Below are 13,368 nucleotides of genomic sequence, written 5' to 3' on the forward strand. Positions count from 1 at the left end.
TCATAAATAAGTTTGAATGCACAGTAGTTGGCTGACTGAAGGAAATGCTGCTGTTTCATTCATTTTTGTCAGTGAAAAGATGCATATTTATACCCCACAAGGGAATTTGCTTGGTTGTAGTAAATACACAATTGTTCAGGACATAGTTATAGCATTATTGTGGGTATACTAGTTTCATCAGTGTTTCATGTAACAAATGTCTGAAGGGTGAATGACAGGTGTACTTCCTTAAGTAATTATGTGCTTGGGAGATGAGATTGGCTCAGGGCTTTCCAATGTTATGTACCTGGATGTTTGATATATTTATTATTCAGACTCTTCAGGTTTACTACCAGGAATTCAGGGGTCTCTATGGTAAATACATAATTGCCACATATTGCATAGAGCTACTTACAGTTTGCAGCAGGGGTAGGGAACTGGCTCTGGCCATTGGACCAGATCCTTGTCTCCCCCATCACCTGTGAGTGAGGCTGCCTTCCTGTCAATCACCTGATGCCACAATGATGTCAGATGACTTGCTTCAAAGGCTGCACTTGGCTCCATGCAAACCCTGGCCATCAGCTGATGGTCATTGTTTGCACGGAGTCCTGCTTGTTGCTCTGAAGTCCTGATGATAGAGCTTTCCTAGAGCTGCAAGGGCATTTGGAAGCCTGAAAGGTTGGGGCTTCGAAGTGCCACACACAGCTATATGCAAGGCCTGGGTTTTATGCAGGCTTTGCAGGGTTTCTGATTAGCCTGAAAACCTTTTCGACCTGGCCAGAAACCTCTTTCACTTGTTGCACACCTGATATCATATATGATGTCAGGTGTGACTTGGCCAAAATGACCTCATGGGCCAAACGGAGAGAAACCTAGAGGGGCTAATTAAGCCTACAGACCAGAGTTTTCCCATCACTGCTTTGCAATGTTCAGATAACAGAGGTAATCCCAGATTTTATGAAGAAATGAGAAGCATATTAACAGTGACAACTTTTGCAGGAGACATAATTCTGTTCTTTGCAAAGGCAGCATTACATTTTCTCCTCCCATTTCTGACTCTCATTTTCCTCCTTCTAGTGTCTGAACAGTGCTTGAACGGAGATAAAATAGTCCAACAGCAGCTGGAGACTGGGTGAGTTTTCTATAACCATTTAATTGTCTTTCATCAAACCCTTCACGTTTGCTTCTTTAAATGGAAGATTGCCAATACAAAAAAGTGACTGTGGTCTTTCTATCATTTTTTTCAAATACTCTTTTAAAAGTACCATCTTGTAGTTTACTTGTTGCTTCCTCTGCTAGTGCTTAAAAGGTGTTTGCTTTCAAAAACCACAAAGAATCTACCCTGGTTGGCTCACCTGCAAGCAGCTTCAAGCTCTACTGGATCTCCAAACTGAGTTGCTTGCAGTTTGGCATCTTAGATAAGTTAAGAGATACATGTGGGAAGAGGCCAAATGCAACCAGGGTGGATCACAGTGGTACCTATTTACTGGTACTTGCACTGACATACTTTCAAACTGTAGGGACATGGGTGGTGCTGTGGTCTAAACCACTGAGCCTCTTGGGCTTGCTGATTGGAAGGTCGGCAGTTCAAATCCCCGCAACGGCATGAGCTCTGTTGCTCTGTCCTAGCTCTGGCCAACCTAGCAGTTCAAAAGCACGCCAGTGCAAGTAGATAAATAGGTACCGCTGCGACGGGAAGGTAAATGGCATTTCAATGTGCTCTGACACTCGTCACGGTTCTCTGTGTGCCAGTAGCGGTTTAGTCATGCTGGCCACATGACCCGGAAAACTGTCTGTGGACAAACACCGGTTCTCTTGGTCTGAAAGCGAGATGAGCGCCGGAACCCCAGAGTCGCCTTTGACTGGACTTAACCATCCAGGGTCCTTTTACCTTTCTGCCACAGTAGTGTGTGTCTGTTGATGACACATCATAGTGTTCTTCCATATTAGTAGCTGCTGGAGCTGTTTTCTACAATTGATTGTAGTAAACAAATTTTTGACGCATACAGAATAGAGTGAAGGTAGATCAGGATATATTGTAATAATTAAGAACGACGTTTTGAGGTGATAACAATCAAGCAAACAGATGTGTACAAGTTCATGCACTCAGACAGATGTGCACAGAAAGCATTTCCAAGATAAACTAGTTGAAGAAATGATTTCTCACCCCTTACCAGCACACATTTCCAGCCACTGGTGCTTTGAAGAGTTTTCCATGCTTTTTATGTTTACTGTAAATAATTTGACACCATAATAGCACTTGCTTACATACGGCAAATAGCTTTATAATGTGTGGAATCATGCTAGTGTGTTCTGTGACTAATGTGTATGAATGACGGGGGTTAGATTACTGCAATATGTTAAACATAGGGTTGCTGGAGCAGAATTTGGCAGAAAGGATGCTCACCAGGACAAAATAGTTTGAGCATATTACACTGATCCTGACTTGACTGTCCTGGCTGCCAATTAGTTTCGAGGCCCAATTCAAAGCGCTGGTTTTGACCTATAAAGCCTTAAATGGCTGCGGACCACAATACCTCAATAACCAACACTCCCTTTATGAACTGACCCAGAACCTGCAGTCATGATCTAAAGCCCTTCTTTGTGTGCCTCCCCCATGAGTAGTCCGGAGGGTGGTAGCACGAGAACGGGCCTTTACTGCAGTAGCTCCCTGTTTGTAGGGTGTTCTCCCTAGCGAGGTTCATCTGGTTACCTTCATTACATATCTTTAAGTGCCAGGCAAAAACATTTCTCTATAACCGGGCCTTTGACTGATTAACACTCTGTGCCCTTTTAAATGTGTTTGCGGGTTGGTTTTTTATTGGTTGGTTTATGTTTTTATTATGTATTTTGGGTTCTCATTTTGTATTTTTATGTTGTGAACCGCCCTGTGATCTTCAAATGAAGGGCAGTATACAATTATTTTAAAATATAACAGAGTAAAAATAAATGCACATATCCACCTGCTTGGTGAGTATGTTGCATAGAACACAAGGACTGTGTAAAGTATGGAGCTTCTTATTGGTACAACTTTTACTCTGTGGATAAACTAGAGGATAGTCCTTAAACATGGGCCCTTTCCATTTTGGATCTGCAGATCCTTGTCAGATCTGCCTCGGTTCTGACACTTTGATCCTGTGTTGGGAATGCTCATCTGAGGATGCTATTGTGCATCCATAGTTGCATCTCAGATGAAATTTGACCTGGGAAAACACTCTTGTTTTTGAACGGGGTCCAGAGCAGGAGGCAGGTTCCTACTCTCTCTTTCTCTATCTCTCTGTGTAGCAGTAACTGCAGTCTTGTCAGGGAAAATAAATATCACACTAGTAGCATAAGGGAAATCCATGTCTTTGAGGAGAGCTGTAAATGGGTCAGTGGCATGGATGAAGATAAAATGCATGCACATGCCTCAGGGGCGATAGATTTCTCTCTCTCGAGTGTGTGGCTTGTAAATTTTTATGGGCAATTTCTACTCTGTAATGCCAAGTGCCTTACATTTTATTATTGCAAGAGTTGGGTCAGGGGCATGCCTTAGTTCACATCTTTCCCTCCGCCCACCCCCAGCTCCCTGTTCTGGATAATGATTGTGATCATTTTTTTCCTGGCGGGGGAAAGGAATACATAACTAAGACAATACTATAATCTTCCTCCTTTTTAAAAAACTTGTGTCTCTGGGTTGGAACATGATCACTGCAATTCCCAGTCAAACCTTTTCTTGGGATTACGTATTCAGATATTTGGTTGTGGATATTTAGCTCTAAATGCGCTTGGAACAGGATATACTTCCAACTGAGCAAGAATAAGAAAGATGAAAGGTAAACCCCGAGATTATTCCCTTCCCTTCATGAAAGAGAGAGAAAAAGTCAGAAAAGAATAGGTACTCTTTCTTAATATTTTCTACATTATTGGTGGCTTATTATTATTATTTTACCTAAGGGGAGAGGATTACCATATTTTTCGCTCTATAAGACGCACCAGACCACAAGACGCACCTAGTTTTGGGAGGAGGAAAACAAGAAAAAAAAATATTCTGAATCTCAGAAGCCAGAACAGCAAGAGGGATTGCTGCGCAGTGAAAGCAGTAATCCCTCTTGCTGTTCTGGCTTCTGGGATAGCTGCGCAGCCTGCATTCGCTCCATAAGACGCACACACATTTCCCCTTACTTTTTAGGAGGGAAAAAGTGAGTCTTATAGAGCAAAAAATATGGTATTTGCAATCCCTATCAGGGTGCTGGGTTGATGGAGAGGTTTAAATCTCTCTGCTGAACCCAGTGATACTGCCCACTTCACCTTTTATTGTCCCACTGCCAAAAGGGGTTTTGAGTGGAATTTAAATTAGCGCTGGGGGGCATTATCTGACCCCTGAGCCTAGGGGTTGGCCACCCCTATTCTCTGCTCTGTATTGCTTCAAACAGAAGCCTGCCTTTGCAAAGGGAGATACTTTATCTCACTAGAGATGGGCCACAAACTCTTTCCCTTCTCTTTTATTACCTCTTTCCAATCTATGCTAGCCCACACTAATTTTTTTACCTGTTCTGTTTTGTTTTCTAAGCATTTGGCACTTAGCAATGTCTTACAAGGATAATCAACACACACACACACACACGGAAAACAAACAAGGGAAGAGAGACAGACCAGGTCTTAGACAGTCATAGCTCACAGTCAATCTCACATGTTTAAAACCCAGTAACTGCATTTTGTTTTGCTTCTGAACTGTTGCCAGACCTGTTCTACCAAAGGTTAAGAGGGAGATGCAGCACTCTGTGCACCAGTGATCCTACTGAGACAATGATAAATACCGAACTATTGTAGTGGAAGCCCATTTTAATTCATACTTCATATTTCACCTTCACCTCTTGGGTAGTTCAGCATTCCTTCTAGTGCCATGAACCTTATTTTCCTGCTGAACATCTGTTTGCAACATTTCTGGAAAAGGTGAAGGTCAAAATGCCTGTATAGTTTGAAATCTATTGTAGCCCACTAGGCAAAACAGTACACAAAGCATTGGCAATCTGAGGATTGCGCTGTGAAAATCTCCTTTTCTCTAAGCCTTGCCTTAATTTCCCCCACACCTGACACTAAATATAGTGGACAGGTGGGTCTGACTTGGCCAAAAAAGCCTAAGAAATTCTCATGGGGACTTGATACACTGACTTTTAACAGGAGCAGTTATTTTCTATCCACCGTGGTGATTTCAAACTAGCCAGGCACAGTTCCGATATCAGAGAAAAATCACCTTGGGGAACAGGTTTCAGGAAGGTAAACCACAGGTGGAGGAGAGTTCTGCTATTCTTGCCCTCATGCCCTCTGTTTCTCATAAAACTAGACCCACATAGCTTCTTTATCTGTGCTATCATGACCACTCTGTCCTCATAGAATTTCTGTTTGTTTGCTTGCTTATAATCTACCCTTTTGTGAAAGTACAAGGTGGTGTGTACAAACACAAATTGCAACAATAAAAACATCAATTTTTGGGTAAAAGAAAATGCACATTTCAAAGCGCCTCTAAATAAGCGACATTTCAAAGCGCCTCTAAATAAGCGACGTTTCTAAGCGACGTCTAAAAGAAGGCACTGATGCTTGCTGCCCCATCACAGGATCTCAGTGATCCTGGTGGAACATTAGGGTTCAGGTGGTCCTTAGAGTGCTTTAAAGTCTAAGTTGTTTAGGGCTTGTGAATGAACGCATGAACCATGAACCTTGCCCAGTAGCAAATGGTGTAGACCATTGTATTCTGTCCATGATGGTTCGGGAATGGTTGTTGCTGGTGTACCAGCCAGAGCTGGTGGAACCCACTCCTAGCTACAGTGGTCGCTTGGTCCTCTAGAGATAGATTAATGATCACTCCTAGACCTGCTCCTTCAGAGGGAGTGTAACCCCGTCCAGAACAGATGACTGATCCATGGCTGAGACTTTGGGACCAACCACCCATAAGGCCTTTGTCTTCCCAGGATTCAAGCTCTGCTGGTTCTATACATGCCTATAGTATTGGCTTATTTGCAAGTTGAGTCCTGCTAGTGATAAAGGTATTTCAGTTATAATGTGCTTATTTAGAAAAAGCTCCTCTTTTGTTCAGAGTTTGATTCTGCATTAACTAATGTCCCTTTGAGTCTGGCTTTAACGTTCAGCATTTCTCTGTTTCCCGGATTCCAGCATCTTTTCTTCTTGGTATGGCAGAGAGTAGCAATTTATTAGCAGACCATGTGAAGTTGGTGGAAGAGAAGGGAGGGAGGAGGCCGCCTCTGTCTTCAGGATCTTTGAATAAACCAACAGTGCAGCAAGCCTGAAGAATAGAAACCGAGCCTGTCAGATCTCCTATAATTTGAGCCTGACTACAAGTCCTATGATTGAAGTCCTTTGTTGTTTTTTAGGTTTCCCAATTTGTACAGTACACTTAGTTTCACCTCCAAGGTGTTAGCGTGTCAGCAAGGGAAAGAAAAAGTGCAGCTACAAAGGAACTAATTTGACAGTCGCCCTGTCAGCCTGGGGGAACTCCCAGGAAGTCTGCGCCGAATGTACAGCTGTTGCAGGAGAGATGAAGAAACCCAAGGAGCCTGAACTCTGATCTGAGAAGACAGATTTACTTGTGTGCTTGATTTCCATTGGGGTACCTTTGCCGTGGTGAGATGTGTGCATGCTCAAGCAGGTGTTTTGCTTTGGTACGTCCTGCCATTGTGGAGAATGATGCCATGCCCCCTCATGCTCATTTCTTTTTCTTTTCTATTTTTTTCACCTAGCCAATGGATTGCTTGGGAGCAGTACCCTGGTTGAGGCATTTTTATCATGCAACATGGGAGAGAGGGAGAATACAGTAGCATTACATCCCTGTTCCTCAGCCCCAGCAAACTTCCACATGTTGGAGGGCAAGCGCCTGTAACAGGGAACCTGATGTACTTGTGGAGGCTCACCATGTGACTTAGAACCCTGCATGATTGGGGTTTTGAATTGCCTGGGGAACGTCCATGGGTACAGCAAGTTCCCTACTGCAGATGCATGGATGCTGGTGGAGTGCGGTGATGGGGACATGTGAGGCTGCTAACGGGGACAAAGAGTGTGAATTGAACATTCCGTTCCACTATTTTAAGAAGAGATGGACAACACATTCTTATAGCTGCCGTGGAACTGCTATTCTGACAACAAAGGATGTGTTATTCATTTAAGTACCTTGCTCAGATTCTATTTAGGGAGCAGGGTTGGGGGGAGGACCATCAATACAGTAGTAGTCAGGACTGTAACGGTATTAGCTCACTATAGCCAGTAACAGAAACTCTATGGTTGAGCTTCATTTTCTTATAGAGCTCCAGTAACCTCCTTTCCAGTTCCATCCCCCAGGATCTCATATCAAAGTCTTTTATTGCTTATTTTTGTCCTTCATTTGCACACAAACTGAAATAGGTACCGCACACTAGAGGTTTGCAGCCAAATGACACACTCAGAAATATTGCTGGACAGTTGAACTGATATTGCGTTGCAGCCCTTCAGGCTGCTGGCAGTAATAGCATTTAAAAAACCCCCAAACCCACAATCCCTTACATCAAAACTCCCTCTTAGTGGAAAATGGATCTGCCAGGTAGAAAGGTTCTGGCTGAGTTTTCTCTGATATGGTAGATTTCTACATGTCTCTCCCCCCCTTCACTCCAAAATGATACACAGTCCAAGAAAGGCTTTAGTGCATGTTTCTGAACATGTATTTCCTTTGCCGTGATCCCATGGCCCACTACATAGTGGGGGACTTGTAAGTATGAGGTTCAGATGGCTTCCTTGGATAGCAACCCATTAGTCGCTTATTTGGTGCCCTCCCAGTCAGAGTACAGTCCTGCCACCATCATCTGACTTAGAGGCACTGCAATAATCTTATGCTCCATCTTCTCAGCCTTGCAGCAGTCAAAGACTACAAAGTGAAGTGAGGACTTTTAAACCATGCAGCCAGTTCCTTCATAGAGGTGGGGCTTATCATGGTTCAGTTCCTGCTGAGACAACATGCTCCCATAGCTGCCTTATGAGGAGAGAGCTTCAGCTAGCTGGGCCCCCTTGGAGCTATCCAAGGTCCTGTTCTTGTCTGCCCCCTATTCCGACTAGTCTTTCACCTGCTGACTTCCTGGACACTGCCTGCTTCCTTGGTTAGTCTCAGGAACACATGGAACTGGGCATTCTCAAGCAAGAGAACATGCAAGAGATAAAATTTGCACTGTCTTCGTACTGTATTATTTCTACACCGCTCTTAAACATGTGCAGTTATAAAAAAATTAGAGATCCTTTAATGCCAAAAAAGTATTACACGTTCACTGAGCTATTAGTTGCAACAAATGTACATAATTGCTTGAATCTAAATCAGCCTTAACTTCGGTGTGAGAATATAGGGTGAAAAATCTCTGCTGTCTATATGACTGCTTGTTTTCAGTCTTGATTTTGTTGCAGCCCCCTGATCTAAGGTACTATCTGGTTGATGATTATTCTAAGAAAGCATTTCAAGATCCATGCAAGGAGTGGGGTGATACGCTTATCATTGTGCATATGAATCCGTTATCTCTCTCAGGCTTCATTCTACAGCTCAAGGACTGCTGGTATATTAATCTGTCTTATGACTATCATGTAGAGCTTGTGACTGTGTCTGTATATCAAGCAGGAAAGAGATAAAGGAAAGGCCTGGTCTCTTTGGTGTACTTTTCCCTACGATTGTGTCTTTTTCATGCAAGCTGTTGCTAGTACACATACAGATTATGCATTTTTAATCTTGGAGAGAAATGATAGCACTGCAGGCCTTTGACTTTCCCAACAAGATAGTTGGTAAGATGGTTTGACACACAACAGTTGCAAGTCTGAAGTTGGTGATGTGTCAAGTTTGTTGGGTTGGTTAAGAAGCCTCTCTATAAAAAAAGTTTTAAAGGGACTCTACTTTTCAAGCCGCTTTACACTTAAGTACAGATTCAACAGAGCTTCCTTGGTCTGTGGCCTCTAACCTTAAATACCAGAGTGAGATTGGAAAACCCTATTTGGATATGATTTTGATTTGGCCAGATGAAATTTCCACATGACTTTCAGATGCCCAGTGAATAGCCTGACCTATTAAACTTCCAAGACACAACCAATGTCTTGTTTTGAAATGTTCCATGTTTCCTGGAACTCTCATTCCCTTTCTCCCCAACTGACAGACAGACTTAAATATATACAAACTGGCACTAAATACATCTTATATAGGCCCTGTTTCCTGAGCTCTATTTGCAGGAGCCATTAGCATTTTCCCAGCACTTCCATCCGGTCTATTACTGCAGTGTTTCCCAACCGGGGGCCATATGGCCCCTTGTGGGCCCCCAAGATATTCCAAGGGGGCCACAGGATAAGGCTAGGGGGCCACAGAGGGAAGTGAGAAGTGAAGAAAAAAGTTGTTTTTTTAAAAAAAATCCTGATTGGCTATCCGCTTGGCCAATCACAAGGGGGCAAGGGGGTAGCACATCAGGGCCTAGTGCTCCTTTTTGCCACGTGTGTTTTCTTGGAGCAGTCTTGGTTTGTTTTCAGTAGGAGAGGGTGATCTCTGAGGCTTCCATTTTGACCATTAGAGCCCACAATCCAGAACCCCCAGGTTAAGTAAATGTGGTGTTCGGGTGACAATGGGTAGGGCTGGATGAGCTGGAGCTGCTTGTTGCTGCCACCAGTGTCTACTCAGTAGAAAATCTTACTGAGTTCAGTGGGTCTTACTCCCAGGTAAGGGTGTGGTCAAGGAAATAAGCAGCTATCTTATTTTTAAAAGACATCTGAAGGCAGCCCTGTTTAGGAAAGTTTTTAATACTTAGAATCATAGAATCATAGAGTTGGAAGAGACCACAAGGGTCATCGAGTCCAACCCCCTGCCAAGCAGGAAACACCATCAGAGCTGTATTGTATCTCTGAGTGATCTCTGAGGCTTCCATTTTGACCATTAGAGCCCACAATCCAGAACCCCCAGGTTAAGTAAATGTGGTGTTTGGGTGACAATGTACTGTATTGTTTTTAACACTTGATTGGGAGCCGCCCAGAGTGGCTGGGGAAACTCAGCCAGATGGGCGGGAAATAAATAAATAAATAAAATAAATTATTATTATTATTATTATTATTATTACTATTATTATTACATTTATCTTGACAGCAAGGGCTCCTCAAGATGACAATATCTTTTTGCATCGGGGGGCAGGGCACAGGAAGGAAACTAGGATGGGGGGAAAAGGTTGGGAAGCACTGTGTTACTGTACCAAACACTGGTTCAGGACAGCCACAAGACCATATGCCTGTCTCTCCCCCCCCCCCCAAGTATTGAATAAGAAGCCAACATCTCAGATTGTTGAGGAGCTAGTCTCTGTAGTTCTGCACATGGCATTTTAATCTATACCTTTGCTTTGGGCTAATAAATGTCGCCAACTGGTTTGTCTGCCCTGCTAAACAAATGGTTTATGAAGCCATATGGTTTATGAAGCCATGGAATTCAGGTTCTGTCATGGTAGACCCAAAGCAGGGTGAACTTCTGGTTCTGGTAGGGCAACACAAAGGTTTTAGGAAGACAAAGGAAAGTTTGTTTCAGTTAGTACCTTGGATAGTTCCACATGGACTTTAGCTGGAGACTCGTATAAGTAGGTTAAAATGTTGCCTCAGCAACCAACAACCCCAAACTTAGACCTAAATAGGATTTCAGCTCAGTGGTTGGTTAACCCGGTCACTACTGTTACAAGCCTCTTCTGGTTAAAATTAAGGAGCCTTGTCTTTTTAAAGGGACTCTGAGTCCAAAAGGTGCAGAGGAGACGGTGGCTCCTGTGATGGAGTCCTCAAACTTGGGTGGCATTATGTAATCTCAGGCTGCAGAGGTGGTGGCAAAATGGGCTCCTGATATGTTGTATTTAGGGAACTCCGGTCATTTTTGGGTCAGAGTTGAGTGCAACTCCCTTTCCACTTCAACACCACCACCTCTTGGGTCCATGGCTGTATCCATGGAGTATGATTCTGGGGTCACAATGCCTATCTGTTTTGCGTTTGTATTTTGCCACTGGCTTTAACATGGCTAATAGCTGGTTAGTTTCTTCTAATGGAATATTCCAGGTTCACAAGGCATTCGGGGAAGATGTTTGCTAATGTCAGCACAGTCAGATTGGAATAACATGGTTTTTGATCCACAACAGCATGGCTAAATTTGGTTTTGGTCCTTAAAAAAATATCTGTACTGTGTTTACCATTTTATCTGCCAAATATTTATACAGTGGTACCTTGGTTTACGAACTTAATCCTTTCCGGAAGTCTGTTTTTAAACCAAAACCGTTCTTAAAACTGTGGTGCGCTTTCCCTAATGAGTCCTCCCGCCACCGGTGCCCTTCCACTGTTCAGATTCTGTTCTTAGACCGAGGTAAAGTTCTCAAACCAAGACACTATTTCCGGTTTTGTGGAGTTTGTAAACCAAATCGTTCTTAAACCAGACTGTATTTAAACCGAGGTACCACTGTCGTGTGTATGTAGCCTTCACTTCATCTCCCCACACTCCTCATTTTTCATAAACATTGTGGATGCAAAATAGTTAAATGTTGTTTGAATTGCAGTAGTACTCCCTCCTCTGCAATCAGCTGGTACTTCTACTTTTGTTTTCCTCATATTTTCACCAGATAATATTTGCATCACCTTAAGGAGTCCTCTGTTGTTTGTTTCTGATTTCTTTCTTTCCCTTTTCTTGAATTGTTTGCAGAGATTCCACTGCCTTCACTTTCGGTGTTTGACTTCTTGACTGTCTTGGGCTATTTCATTTGTTCTGCATGTTGCCAAGTCAAATAAATCCCCCCCACAACCACTCTAGATCATCATATGTCCTGAATCCCACAGTGTCTGGTCCCTTATCAGTGAATCTTCAATATCTCTAAAATTGCAACTGACTGATAGTGTCTTTAAGCTGATGCAGTTCTCAATCAATACTGTCTCCTGTTCCTTGATTTTGGATGGAAAAAGTATTTATCTCATCTCTTCCATTATTTCTGGGTTGCAGTGAACGTCAAACAGACCATTATCAAAGTCAGGCTACACTGAATGTGTGGGATGTCTGTACACAGTATTCTACTTATCCTTCTCCAGTTTAATTTTCACTGCTTCCTCTTTATCTGCTTTTTCAATCTCCACATACAAATTAAATTCCTCTTTCTAATTCTTCCATGCCAGGACTACATTTTTGGATTGCAGGTTTAACATCCCTGGCAGCTCCAACTGTACCATTTCCCCCCTGTTCTTCCACATCCTCTGCCTCTTCTACTGTAAAATCAGTTTTGTGGGTTCATCATTCTGTGGTGGACTTAGTCACTAGTCCCACTATATTTGAAAAATTGGTGGAATGGCCTGAAATTCTTAAAATGCCACATGTGCTTTGCACTTTTCAAAGCAACTTGTAAGCTTTGCAGGTTCTACAGAACTTCTTCCACCTGTTGCCCCTCTTAAGCCAGACAAACTTCATGTCACTCTTAGCTGATTAATCCCAGAAACCCAGATGATCCGGTAGAACTGCCCAGATACCCAAACTTGGGACTGTATTTTGTTTATTAGTTTCATTAATGCCATACTTCCCTTCCTCAAATCCGTGCACATGGACTTCCTCCCATACTATCCTCATAACAACCTTGAGATGTAGGTCAGGTTCAGAGATAGTGACAGCCCAGTAAAAAATAAAGGGGGAAATGGAGCCCAAATGCAGGTGTGTTTTCCTCCCAGCTCCATTCCCATAATGATTCAACTGCCATTTTGTTTGTGTAGGCAAATGACACAAGAACCTGCACAGCATTCAGGTGCCGTTTTATGCTTTAATATGATCCTCATATTTATAGATGCACTGTCTACATCCTGGGACTTTGAGCTTTTCTGAAAATGTTCAGATTTTCAAAAGTGAAATAAATGTGGACTCTCTTAAAGCCTACTAAGTTTGTAATACACATCATTGCTGCATTGATTGCTGTATGCAACCAACTGAGTAAAAAAAAAGATCTTGAAGCCCTTACTGGAAATGCATCCTGCCTATAAGTAATCTTTGCCTGCTGGCATGGCATTTGAAAAAAAAATGAATTTGTAGGCTTCCAGCATCACATCTATTCCTCAGATACTTCTACAAAGGAGCCGACTTCTCCAGAACTGGCTGCTGAAGGGCAGTGTCAAAAATACTAACTGTTTGGGATGGCGAGAAGTTGCTGAGAAGTTGGCATTATTGCCTAGAGGGAAAGGTGAATGGCAGTGTGTTCCTTGTTTAATGAGTTAAAGGTTTGCTTAATAATTTGAGGGTGGAGAGGTGTAGCATAATGAAAGTTCTGGCTGCATACTCTAAACTTTTGCATGTAAAACATCCTGACTTCTTGGGCACAAAGCTATATTTTTTATATTGAATTATGAAGGGAATGTAACTGT

General features: G+C 42.7%; 2 protein-coding genes across 12 annotated transcripts in view; both read left to right on the forward strand.

Moving 5' to 3' along the window:
• LOC310680353 (uncharacterized protein) overlaps window positions 1-13,368 on the forward strand; it is a 339,545-nt gene that overhangs the window by 317,698 nt on the left and 8,479 nt on the right. The gene's annotated exons all lie outside the window — the stretch shown is intronic.
• The window catches only part of EPB41L1 (erythrocyte membrane protein band 4.1 like 1), a 167,801-nt gene that overhangs the window by 19,453 nt on the left and 134,980 nt on the right, over window positions 1-13,368 (forward strand). For all 11 annotated transcript variants that reach the window (XM_083446680.1, XM_083446693.1, XM_083446694.1 and 8 more), the window contains exon 2: window positions 1,057-1,111. The gene's annotated coding sequence lies outside the window, so the exon portion shown is untranslated. The remainder of the gene's footprint in view (window positions 1-1,056; window positions 1,112-13,368) is intronic.

The sequence above is a fragment of the Podarcis tiliguerta genome, assembly GCF_965153285.1.
Source record: "Podarcis tiliguerta genome assembly, chromosome: 6".
Classification (NCBI taxonomy): domain Eukaryota; kingdom Metazoa; phylum Chordata; class Lepidosauria; order Squamata; family Lacertidae; genus Podarcis; species Podarcis tiliguerta.